This window comes from Saccoglossus kowalevskii, chromosome 6, assembly GCF_978046115.1.
Source record: "Saccoglossus kowalevskii chromosome 6, keSacKowa6.1, whole genome shotgun sequence".
Lineage (NCBI taxonomy): Eukaryota > Metazoa > Hemichordata > Enteropneusta > Harrimaniidae > Saccoglossus > Saccoglossus kowalevskii.
Window position 1 is genome coordinate 31,776,824 of NC_140646.1, and position 9,382 is coordinate 31,786,205.

The window sequence follows — 9,382 nt, forward strand, 5'->3', positions numbered from 1 at the left end:
TTTTCCCCCCTCATCAACTTGTTTTCAACCAGCATCAGAAAATGGAGATGCCGGGTTTCGAACCCGGGGCCTCATACATACAAAGCATGCGCTCTACCACTGAGCTACATCCCCGAGATGAGTTACAAAATGAAAGGATTGAAAAAAAATTGAATCACTAAATAAAATCACTTCGATTTATTCAATGAACACAATGAACATTGAATCATGTTACATTTTCAATACATCTCCCCAAAAATAAACTTTCCGACATCGCTAATTAGACAAACTGTAATGAGCCTGGCATTGGTGGTGTAACGGTTAGCATGGTTGCCTTCCAAGCAGTCGATCCGGGTTCAACTCCCGGCCAATGCAGCAGCAGATTGTTTTGAGGCAATGAATGAGTGTCAATTTCTTGTCACTACCAAATATAAGCTATTGAGCAATAACTGAATTGAAGAATATAGTTTCCTTCAACTAATTTACAAGTGGGTTCAAGATGATCAAATGGTTTAGCTTTATGTTACTTTCAATTACGAATCAACACATCTCTAAAACGTTTTCCCCCCCTCATCAACTTGTTTTCAACCAGCATCAGAAAATGGAGATGCCGGGTTTCGAACCCGGGGCCTCATATATGCAAAGCATGCGCTCTACCACTGAGCTACATCCCCGAGATGAGTTACAAAATGAAAGGATTGAAAAAAAATTGAATCACTAAATAAAATCACTTCGATTTATTCAATGAACACAATGAACATTGAATCATGTTACATTTTCAATACATCTCCCCAAAAATGAACTTTCCGACATCGCTAATTAGACAAACTGTAATGAGCCTGGCATTGGTGGTGTAACGGTTAGCATGGTTGCCTTCCAAGCAGTCGATCCGGGTTCAACTCCCGGCCAATGCAGCAGCAGATTGTTTTGAGGCAATGAATGCGTGTCAATTTCTTGTCACTACCAAATATAAGCTATTGAGCAATAACTGAATTGAAGAATATAGTTTCCTTCAACTAATTTACAAGTGGGTTCAAGATGATCAAATGGTTTAGCTTTATGTTACTTTCAATTACGAATCAACACATCTCTAAAACGTTTTCCCCCATCAACTTGTTTTCAACCAGCATCAGAAAATGGAGATGCCGGGTTTCGAACCCGGGGCCTCATATATGCAAAGCATGCGCTCTACCACTGAGCTACATCCCCGAGATGAGTTACAAAATGAAAGGATTGAAAAAAAATTGAATCACTAAATAAAATCACTTCGATTTATTCAATGAACACAATGAACATTGAATCATGTTACATTTTCAATACATCTCCCCAAAAATGAACTTTCCGACATCGCTAATTAGACAAACTGTAATGAGCCTGGCATTGGTGGTGTAACGGTTAGCATGGTTGCCTTCCAAGCAGTCGATCCGGGTTCAACTCCCGGCCAATGCAGCAGCAGATTGTTTTGAGGCAATGAATGCGTGTCAATTTCTTGTCACTACCAAATATAAGCTATTGAGCAATAACTGAATTGAAGAATATAGTTTCCTTCAACTAATTTACAAGTGGGTTCAAGATGATCAAATGGTTTAGCTTTATGTTACTTTCAATTACGAATCAACACATCTCTAAAACGTTTTCCCCCCTCATCAACTTGTTTTCAACCAGCATCAGAAAATGGAGATGCCGGGTTTCGAACCCGGGGCCTCATACATACAAAGCATGCGCTCTACCACTGAGCTACATCCCCGAGATGAGTTACAAAATGAAAGGATTGAAAAAAAATTGAATCACTAAATAAAATCACTTCGATTTATTCAATGAACACAATGAACATTGAATCATGTTACATTTTCAATACATCTCCCCAAAAATAAACTTTCCGACATCGCTAATTAGACAAACTGTAATGAGCCTGGCATTGGTGGTGTAACGGTTAGCATGGTTGCCTTCCAAGCAGTCGATCCGGGTTCAACTCCCGGCCAATGCAGCAGCAGATTGTTTTGAGGCAATGAATGAGTGTCAATTTCTTGTCACTACCAAATATAAGCTATTGAGCAATAACTGAATTGAAGAATATAGTTTCCTTCAACTAATTTACAAGTGGGTTCAAGATGATCAAATGGTTTAGCTTTATGTTACTTTCAATTACGAATCAACACATCTCTAAAACGTTTTCCCCCCCTCATCAACTTGTTTTCAACCAGCATCAGAAAATGGAGATGCCGGGTTTCGAACCCGGGGCCTCATATATGCAAAGCATGCGCTCTACCACTGAGCTACATCCCCGAGATGAGTTACAAAATGAAAGGATTGAAAAAAAATTGAATCACTAAATAAAATCACTTCGATTTATTCAATGAACACAATGAACATTGAATCATGTTACATTTTCAATACATCTCCCCAAAAATGAACTTTCCGACATCGCTAATTAGACAAACTGTAATGAGCCTGGCATTGGTGGTGTAACGGTTAGCATGGTTGCCTTCCAAGCAGTCGATCCGGGTTCAACTCCCGGCCAATGCAGCAGCAGATTGCTTTGAGGCAATGAATGCGTGTCAATTTCTTGTCACTACCAAATATAAGCTATTGAGCAATAACTGAATTGAAGAATATAGTTTCCTTCAACTAATTTACAAGTGGGTTCAAGATGATCAAATGGTTTAGCTTTATGTTACTTTCAATTACGAATCAACACATCTCTAAAACGTTTTCCCCCCCTCATCAACTTGTTTTCAACCAGCATCAGAAAATGGAGATGCCGGGTTTCGAACCCGGGGCCTCATACATGCAAAGCATGCGCTCTACCACTGAGCTACATCCCCGAGATGAGTTACAAGATGAAAGGATTGAAAAAAAATTGAATCACTAAATAAAATCACTTCGATTTATTCAATGAACACAATGAACATTGAATCATGTTACATTTTCAATACATCTCCCCAAAAATGAACTTTCCGACATCGCTAATTAGACAAACTGTAATGAGCCTGGCATTGGTGGTGTAACGGTTAGCATGGTTGCCTTCCAAGCAGTCGATCCGGGTTCAACTCCCGGCCAATGCAGCAGCAGATTGTTTTGAGGCAATGAATGCGTGTCAATTTCTTGTCACTACCAAATATAAGCTATTGAGCAATAACTGAATTGAAGAATATAGTTTCCTTCAACTAATTTACAAGTGGGTTCAAGATGATCAAATGGTTTAGCTTTATGTTACTTTCAATTACGAATCAACACATCTCTAAAACGTTTTCCCCCCTCATCAACTTGTTTTCAACCAGCATCAGAAAATGGAGATGCCGGGTTTCGAACCCGGGGCCTCATACATGCAAAGCATGCGCTCTACCACTGAGCTACATCCCCGAGATGAGTTACAAAATGAAAGGATTGAAAAAAAATTGAATCACTAAATAAAATCACTTCGATTTATTCAATGAACACAATGAACATTGAATCATGTTACATTTTCAATACATCTCCCCAAAAATAAACTTTCCGACATCGCTAATTAGACAAACTGTAATGAGCCTGGCATTGGTGGTGTAACGGTTAGCATGGTTGCCTTCCAAGCAGTCGATCCGGGTTCAACTCCCGGCCAATGCAGCAGCAGATTGTTTTGAGGCAATGAATGAGTGTCAATTTCTTGTCACTACCAAATATAAGCTATTGAGCAATAACTGAATTGAAGAATATAGTTTCCTTCAACTAATTTACAAGTGGGTTCAAGATGATCAAATGGTTTAGCTTTATGTTACTTTCAATTACGAATCAACACATCTCTAAAACGTTTTCCCCCCCTCATCAACTTGTTTTCAACCAGCATCAGAAAATGGAGATGCCGGGTTTCGAACCCGGGGCCTCATATATGCAAAGCATGCGCTCTACCACTGAGCTACATCCCCGAGATGAGTTACAAAATGAAAGGATTGAAAAAAAATTGAATCACTAAATAAAATCACTTCGATTTATTCAATGAACACAATGAACATTGAATCATGTTACATTTTCAATACATCTCCCCAAAAATGAACTTTCCGACATCGCTAATTAGACAAACTGTAATGAGCCTGGCATTGGTGGTGTAACGGTTAGCATGGTTGCCTTCCAAGCAGTCGATCCGGGTTCAACTCCCGGCCAATGCAGCAGCAGATTGTTTTGAGGCAATGAATGCGTGTCAATTTCTTGTCACTACCAAATATAAGCTATTGAGCAATAACTGAATTGAAGAATATAGTTTCCTTCAACTAATTTACAAGTGGGTTCAAGATGATCAAATGGTTTAGCTTTATGTTACTTTCAATTACGAATCAACACATCTCTAAAACGTTTTCCCCCCCTCATCAACTTGTTTTCAACCAGCATCAGAAAATGGAGATGCCGGGTTTCGAACCCGGGGCCTCATACATGCAAAGCATGCGCTCTACCACTGAGCTACATCCCCGAGATGAGTTACAAAATGAAAGGATTGAAAAAAAATTGAATCACTAAATAAAATCACTTCGATTTATTCAATGAACACAATGAACATTGAATCATGTTACATTTTCAATACATCTCCCCAAAAATGAACTTTCCGACATCGCTAATTAGACAAACTGTAATGAGCCTGGCATTGGTGGTGTAACGGTTAGCATGGTTGCCTTCCAAGCAGTCGATCCGGGTTCAACTCCCGGCCAATGCAGCAGCAGATTGTTTTGAGGCAATGAATGCGTGTCAATTTCTTGTCACTACCAAATATAAGCTATTGAGCAATAACTGAATTGAAGAATATAGTTTCCTTCAACTAATTTACAAGTGGGTTCAAGATGATCAAATGGTTTAGCTTTATGTTACTTTCAATTACGAATCAACACATCTCTAAAACGTTTTCCCCCCCCTCATCAACTTGTTTTCAACCAGCATCAGAAAATGGAGATGCCGGGTTTCGAACCCGGGGCCTCATACATGCAAAGCATGCGCTCTACCACTGAGCTACATCCCCGAGATGAGTTACAAAATGAAAGGATTGAAAAAAAATTGAATCACTAAATAAAATCACTTCGATTTATTCAATGAACACAATGAACATTGAATCATGTTACATTTTCAATACATCTCCCCAAAAATGAACTTTCCGACATCGCTAATTAGACAAACTGTAATGAGCCTGGCATTGGTGGTGTAACGGTTAGCATGGTTGCCTTCCAAGCAGCCGATCCGGGTTCAACTCCCGGCCAATGCAGCAGCAGATTGTTTTGAGGCAATGAATGCGTGTCAATTTCTTGTCACTACCAAATATAAGCTATTGAGCAATAACTGAATTGAAGAATATAGTTTCCTTCAACTAATTTACAAGTGCGTTCAAGATGATCAAATGGTTTAGCTTTATGTTACTTTCAATTACGAATCAACACATCTCTAAAACGTTTTCCCCCCCTCATCAACTTGTTTTCAACCAGCATCAGAAAATGGAGATGCCGGGTTTCGAACCCGGGGCCTCATACATGCAAAGCATACGCTCTACCACTGAGCTACATCCCCGAGATGAGTTACAAAATGAAAGGATTGAAAAAAAATTGAATCACTAAATAAAATCACTTCGATTTATTCAATGAACACAATGAACATTGAATCATGTTACATTTTCAATACATCTCCCCAAAAATGAACTTTCCGACATCGCTAATTAGACAAACTGTAATGAGCCTGGCATTGGTGGTGTAACGGTTAGCATGGTTGCCTTCCAAGCAGTCGATCCGGGTTCAACTCCCGGCCAATGCAGCAGCAGATTGTTTTGAGGCAATGAATGCGTGTCAATTTCTTGTCACTACCAAATATAAGCTATTGAGCAATAACTGAATTGAAGAATATAGTTTCCTTCAACTAATTTACAAGTGGGTTCAAGATGATCAAATGGTTTAGCTTTATGTTTTTTTCAATTACGAATCAACACATCTCTAAAACGTTTTCCCCCCCTCATCAACTTGTTTTCAACCAGCATCAGAAAATGGAGATGCCGGGTTTCGAACCCGGGGCCTCATACATGCAAAGCATGCGCTCTACCACTGAGCTACATCCCCGAGATGAGTTACAAAATGAAAGGATTGAAAAAAAATTGAATCACTAAATAAAATCACTTCGATTTATTCAATGAACACAATGAACATTGAATCATGTTACATTTTCAATACATCTCCCCAAAAATGAACTTTCCGACATCGCTAATTAGACAAACTGTAATGAGCCTGGCATTGGTGGTGTAACGGTTAGCATGGTTGCCTTCCAAGCAGTCGATCCGGATTCAACTCCCGGCCAATGCAGCAGCAGATTGTTTTGAGGCAATGAATGCGTGTCAATTTCTTGTCACTACCAAATATAAGCTATTGAGCAATAACTGAATTGAAGAATATAGTTTCCTTCAACTAATTTACAAGTGGGTTCAAGATGATCAAATGGTTTAGCTTTATGTTACTTTCAATTACGAATCAACACATCTCTAAAACGTTTTCCCCCCCCTCATCAACTTGTTTTCAACCAGCATCAGAAAATGGAGATGCCGGGTTTCGAACCCGGGGCCTCATACATGCAAAGCATGCGCTCTACCACTGAGCTACATCCCCGAGATGAGTTACAAAATGAAAGGATTGAAAAAAAATTGAATCACTAAATAAAATCACTTCGATTTATTCAATGAACACAATGAACATTGAATCATGTTACATTTTCAATACATCTCCCCAAAAATGAACTTTCCGACATCGCTAATTAGACAAACTGCAATGAGCCTGGCATTGGTGGTGTAACGGTTAGCATGGTTGCCTTCCAAGCAGTCGATCCGGGTTCAACTCCCGGCCAATGCAGCAGCAGATTGTTTTGAGGCAATGAATGCGTGTCAATTTCTTGTCACTACCAAATATAAGCTATTGAGCAATAACTGAATTGAAGAATATAGTTTCCTTCAACTAATTTACAAGTGGGTTCAAGATGATCAAATGGTTTAGCTTTATGTTACTTTCAATTACGAATCAACACATCTCTAAAACGTTTTCCCCCCCTCATCAACTTGTTTTCAACCAGCATCAGAAAATGGAGATGCCGGGTTTCGAACCCGGGGCCTCATACATGCAAAGCATGCGCTCTACCACTGAGCTACATCCCCGAGATGAGTTACAAAATGAAAGGATTGAAAAAAAATTGAATCACTAAATAAAATCACTTCGATTTATTCAATGAACACAATGAACATTGAATTATGTTACTTTCAATTACGAATCAACACATCTCTAAAACGTTTCCCCCCCCTCATCAACTTGTTTTCAACCAGCATCAGAAAATGGAGATGCCGAGTTTCGAACCCGGGGCCTCATACATGCAAAGCATGCGCTCTACCACTGAGCTACATCCCCGAGATGAGTTACAAAATGAAAGGATTGAAAAAAAATTGAATCACTAAATAAAATCACTTCGATTTATTCAATGAACACAATGAACATTGAATCATGTTACATTTTCAATACATCTCCCCAAAAATGAACTTTCCGACATCGCTAATTAGACAAACTGTAATGAGCCTGGCATTGGTGGTGTAACGGTTAGCATGGTTGCCTTCCAAGCAGTCGATCCGGGTTCAACTCCCGGCCAATGCAGCAGCAGATTGTTTTGAGGCAATGAATGCGTGTCAATTTCTTGTCACTACCAAATATAAGCTATTGAGCAATAACTGAATTGAAGAATATAGTTTCCTTCAACTAATTTACAAGTGGGTTCAAGATGATCAAATGGTTTAGCTTTATGTTACTTTCAATTACGAATCAACACATCTCTAAAACGTTTTCCCCCCCTCATCAACTTGTTTTCAACCAGCATCAGAAAATGGAGATGCCGGGTTTCGAACCCGGGGCCTCATACATGCAAAGCATGCGCTCTACCACTGAGCTACATCCCCGAGATGAGTTACAAAATGAAAGGATTGAAAAAAAATTGAATCACTAAATAAAATCACTTCGATTTATTCAATGAACACAATGAACATTGAATCATGTTACATTTTCAATACATCTCCCCAAAAATGAACTTTCCGACATCGCTAATTAGACAAACTGTAATGAGCCTGGCATTGGTGGTGTAACGGTTAGCATGGTTGCCTTCCAAGCAGTCGATCCGGGTTCAACTCCCGGCCAATGCAGCAGCAGATTGTTTTGAGGCAATGAATGCGTGTCAATTTCTTGTCACTACCAAATATAAGCTATTGAGCAATAACTGAATTGAAGAATATAGTTTCCTTCAACTAATTTACAAGTGGGTTCAAGATGATCAAATGGTTTAGCTTTATGTTACTTTCAATTACGAATCAACACATCTCTAAAACGTTTTCCCCCCTCATCAACTTGTTTTCAACCAGCATCAGGAAATGGAGATGCCGGGTTTCGAACCCGGGGCCTCATACATGCAAAGCATGCGCTCTACCACTGAGCTACATCCCCGAGATGAGTTACAAAATGAAAGGATTGAAAAAAAATTGAATCACTAAATAAAATCACTTCGATTTATTCAATGAACACAATGAACATTGAATCATGTTACATTTTCAATACATCTCCCCAAAAATGAACTTTCCGACATCGCTAATTAGACAAACTGTAATGAGCCTGGCATTGGTGGTGTAACGGTTAGCATGGTTGCCTTCCAAGCAGTCGATCCGGGTTCAACTCCCGGCCAATGCAGCAGCAGATTGTTTTGAGGCAATGAATGCGTGTCAATTTCTTGTCACTACCAAATATAAGCTATTGAGCAATAACTGAATTGAAGAATATAGTTTCCTTCAACTAATTTACAAGTGGGTTCAAGATGATCAAATGGTTTAGCTTTATGTTACTTTCAATTACGAATCAACACATCTCTAAAACGTTTCCCCCCCCCCCTCATCAACTTGTTTTCAACCAGCATCAGAAAATGGAGATGCCGGGTTTCGAACCCGGGGCCTCATACATGCAAAGCATGCGCTCTACCACTGAGCTACATCCCCGAGATGAGTTGCAAAATGAAAGGATTGAAAAAAAATTGAATCACTAAATAAAATCACTTCGATTTATTCAATGAACACAATGAACATTGAATCATGTTACATTTTCAATACATCTCCCCAAAAATGAACTTTCCGACATCGCTAATTAGACAAACTGTAATGAGCCTGGCATTGGTGGTGTAACGGTTAGCATGGTTGCCTTCCAAGCAGTCGATCCGGGTTCAACTCCCGGCCAATGCAGCAGCAGATTGTTTTGAGGCAATGAAAGCGTGTCAATTTCTTGTCACTACCAAATATAAGCTATTGAGCAATAACTGAATTGAAGAATATAGTTTCCTTCAACTAATTTACAAGTGGGTTCAAGATGATCAAATGGTTTAGCTTTATGTTACTTTCAAT

General features: G+C 39.2%; 28 non-coding genes across 28 annotated transcripts; 15 read left to right on the forward strand and 13 right to left on the reverse strand.

The window, feature by feature from the left end:
- Window positions 1–42: 42 nt before the first annotated feature.
- Window positions 43–114, reverse strand: TRNAT-UGU (transfer RNA threonine (anticodon UGU)). The gene has a single exon. It is a non-coding gene; the product is annotated as a tRNA-Thr (tRNA).
- Window positions 115–282: 168 nt separating this feature from the next.
- Window positions 283–354, forward strand: TRNAG-UCC (transfer RNA glycine (anticodon UCC)). The gene has a single exon. It is a non-coding gene; the product is annotated as a tRNA-Gly (tRNA).
- A 467-nt stretch (window positions 355–821) lies between these two features.
- Window positions 822–893, forward strand: TRNAG-UCC (transfer RNA glycine (anticodon UCC)). The gene has a single exon. It is a non-coding gene; the product is annotated as a tRNA-Gly (tRNA).
- Window positions 894–1,356: 463 nt separating this feature from the next.
- Window positions 1,357–1,428, forward strand: TRNAG-UCC (transfer RNA glycine (anticodon UCC)). The gene has a single exon. It is a non-coding gene; the product is annotated as a tRNA-Gly (tRNA).
- Window positions 1,429–1,654: 226 nt separating this feature from the next.
- Window positions 1,655–1,726, reverse strand: TRNAT-UGU (transfer RNA threonine (anticodon UGU)). The gene has a single exon. It is a non-coding gene; the product is annotated as a tRNA-Thr (tRNA).
- A 168-nt stretch (window positions 1,727–1,894) lies between these two features.
- TRNAG-UCC (transfer RNA glycine (anticodon UCC)) lies at window positions 1,895–1,966 on the forward strand. Its single transcript has one exon. It is a non-coding gene; the product is annotated as a tRNA-Gly (tRNA).
- Window positions 1,967–2,433: 467 nt separating this feature from the next.
- TRNAG-UCC (transfer RNA glycine (anticodon UCC)) lies at window positions 2,434–2,505 on the forward strand. Its single transcript has one exon. It is a non-coding gene; the product is annotated as a tRNA-Gly (tRNA).
- Window positions 2,506–2,732: 227 nt separating this feature from the next.
- On the reverse strand, window positions 2,733–2,804 carry TRNAA-UGC (transfer RNA alanine (anticodon UGC)). The gene has a single exon. It is a non-coding gene; the product is annotated as a tRNA-Ala (tRNA).
- A 168-nt stretch (window positions 2,805–2,972) lies between these two features.
- TRNAG-UCC (transfer RNA glycine (anticodon UCC)) lies at window positions 2,973–3,044 on the forward strand. Its single transcript has one exon. It is a non-coding gene; the product is annotated as a tRNA-Gly (tRNA).
- A 226-nt stretch (window positions 3,045–3,270) lies between these two features.
- Window positions 3,271–3,342, reverse strand: TRNAA-UGC (transfer RNA alanine (anticodon UGC)). The gene has a single exon. It is a non-coding gene; the product is annotated as a tRNA-Ala (tRNA).
- A 168-nt stretch (window positions 3,343–3,510) lies between these two features.
- TRNAG-UCC (transfer RNA glycine (anticodon UCC)) lies at window positions 3,511–3,582 on the forward strand. Its single transcript has one exon. It is a non-coding gene; the product is annotated as a tRNA-Gly (tRNA).
- Window positions 3,583–4,049: 467 nt separating this feature from the next.
- Window positions 4,050–4,121, forward strand: TRNAG-UCC (transfer RNA glycine (anticodon UCC)). Its single transcript has one exon. It is a non-coding gene; the product is annotated as a tRNA-Gly (tRNA).
- A 227-nt stretch (window positions 4,122–4,348) lies between these two features.
- On the reverse strand, window positions 4,349–4,420 carry TRNAA-UGC (transfer RNA alanine (anticodon UGC)). Its single transcript has one exon. It is a non-coding gene; the product is annotated as a tRNA-Ala (tRNA).
- Window positions 4,421–4,588: 168 nt separating this feature from the next.
- TRNAG-UCC (transfer RNA glycine (anticodon UCC)) lies at window positions 4,589–4,660 on the forward strand. The gene has a single exon. It is a non-coding gene; the product is annotated as a tRNA-Gly (tRNA).
- A 228-nt stretch (window positions 4,661–4,888) lies between these two features.
- TRNAA-UGC (transfer RNA alanine (anticodon UGC)) lies at window positions 4,889–4,960 on the reverse strand. Its single transcript has one exon. It is a non-coding gene; the product is annotated as a tRNA-Ala (tRNA).
- Window positions 4,961–5,427: 467 nt separating this feature from the next.
- Window positions 5,428–5,499, reverse strand: TRNAA-UGC (transfer RNA alanine (anticodon UGC)). Its single transcript has one exon. It is a non-coding gene; the product is annotated as a tRNA-Ala (tRNA).
- Window positions 5,500–5,667: 168 nt separating this feature from the next.
- On the forward strand, window positions 5,668–5,739 carry TRNAG-UCC (transfer RNA glycine (anticodon UCC)). The gene has a single exon. It is a non-coding gene; the product is annotated as a tRNA-Gly (tRNA).
- Window positions 5,740–5,966: 227 nt separating this feature from the next.
- On the reverse strand, window positions 5,967–6,038 carry TRNAA-UGC (transfer RNA alanine (anticodon UGC)). The gene has a single exon. It is a non-coding gene; the product is annotated as a tRNA-Ala (tRNA).
- A 468-nt stretch (window positions 6,039–6,506) lies between these two features.
- Window positions 6,507–6,578, reverse strand: TRNAA-UGC (transfer RNA alanine (anticodon UGC)). The gene has a single exon. It is a non-coding gene; the product is annotated as a tRNA-Ala (tRNA).
- Window positions 6,579–6,746: 168 nt separating this feature from the next.
- TRNAG-UCC (transfer RNA glycine (anticodon UCC)) lies at window positions 6,747–6,818 on the forward strand. The gene has a single exon. It is a non-coding gene; the product is annotated as a tRNA-Gly (tRNA).
- Window positions 6,819–7,045: 227 nt separating this feature from the next.
- Window positions 7,046–7,117, reverse strand: TRNAA-UGC (transfer RNA alanine (anticodon UGC)). Its single transcript has one exon. It is a non-coding gene; the product is annotated as a tRNA-Ala (tRNA).
- A 415-nt stretch (window positions 7,118–7,532) lies between these two features.
- On the forward strand, window positions 7,533–7,604 carry TRNAG-UCC (transfer RNA glycine (anticodon UCC)). Its single transcript has one exon. It is a non-coding gene; the product is annotated as a tRNA-Gly (tRNA).
- A 227-nt stretch (window positions 7,605–7,831) lies between these two features.
- TRNAA-UGC (transfer RNA alanine (anticodon UGC)) lies at window positions 7,832–7,903 on the reverse strand. The gene has a single exon. It is a non-coding gene; the product is annotated as a tRNA-Ala (tRNA).
- Window positions 7,904–8,071: 168 nt separating this feature from the next.
- Window positions 8,072–8,143, forward strand: TRNAG-UCC (transfer RNA glycine (anticodon UCC)). The gene has a single exon. It is a non-coding gene; the product is annotated as a tRNA-Gly (tRNA).
- A 226-nt stretch (window positions 8,144–8,369) lies between these two features.
- TRNAA-UGC (transfer RNA alanine (anticodon UGC)) lies at window positions 8,370–8,441 on the reverse strand. The gene has a single exon. It is a non-coding gene; the product is annotated as a tRNA-Ala (tRNA).
- A 168-nt stretch (window positions 8,442–8,609) lies between these two features.
- On the forward strand, window positions 8,610–8,681 carry TRNAG-UCC (transfer RNA glycine (anticodon UCC)). The gene has a single exon. It is a non-coding gene; the product is annotated as a tRNA-Gly (tRNA).
- A 230-nt stretch (window positions 8,682–8,911) lies between these two features.
- TRNAA-UGC (transfer RNA alanine (anticodon UGC)) lies at window positions 8,912–8,983 on the reverse strand. The gene has a single exon. It is a non-coding gene; the product is annotated as a tRNA-Ala (tRNA).
- A 168-nt stretch (window positions 8,984–9,151) lies between these two features.
- Window positions 9,152–9,223, forward strand: TRNAG-UCC (transfer RNA glycine (anticodon UCC)). The gene has a single exon. It is a non-coding gene; the product is annotated as a tRNA-Gly (tRNA).
- The last annotated feature ends 159 nt before the right edge of the window (window positions 9,224–9,382 follow it).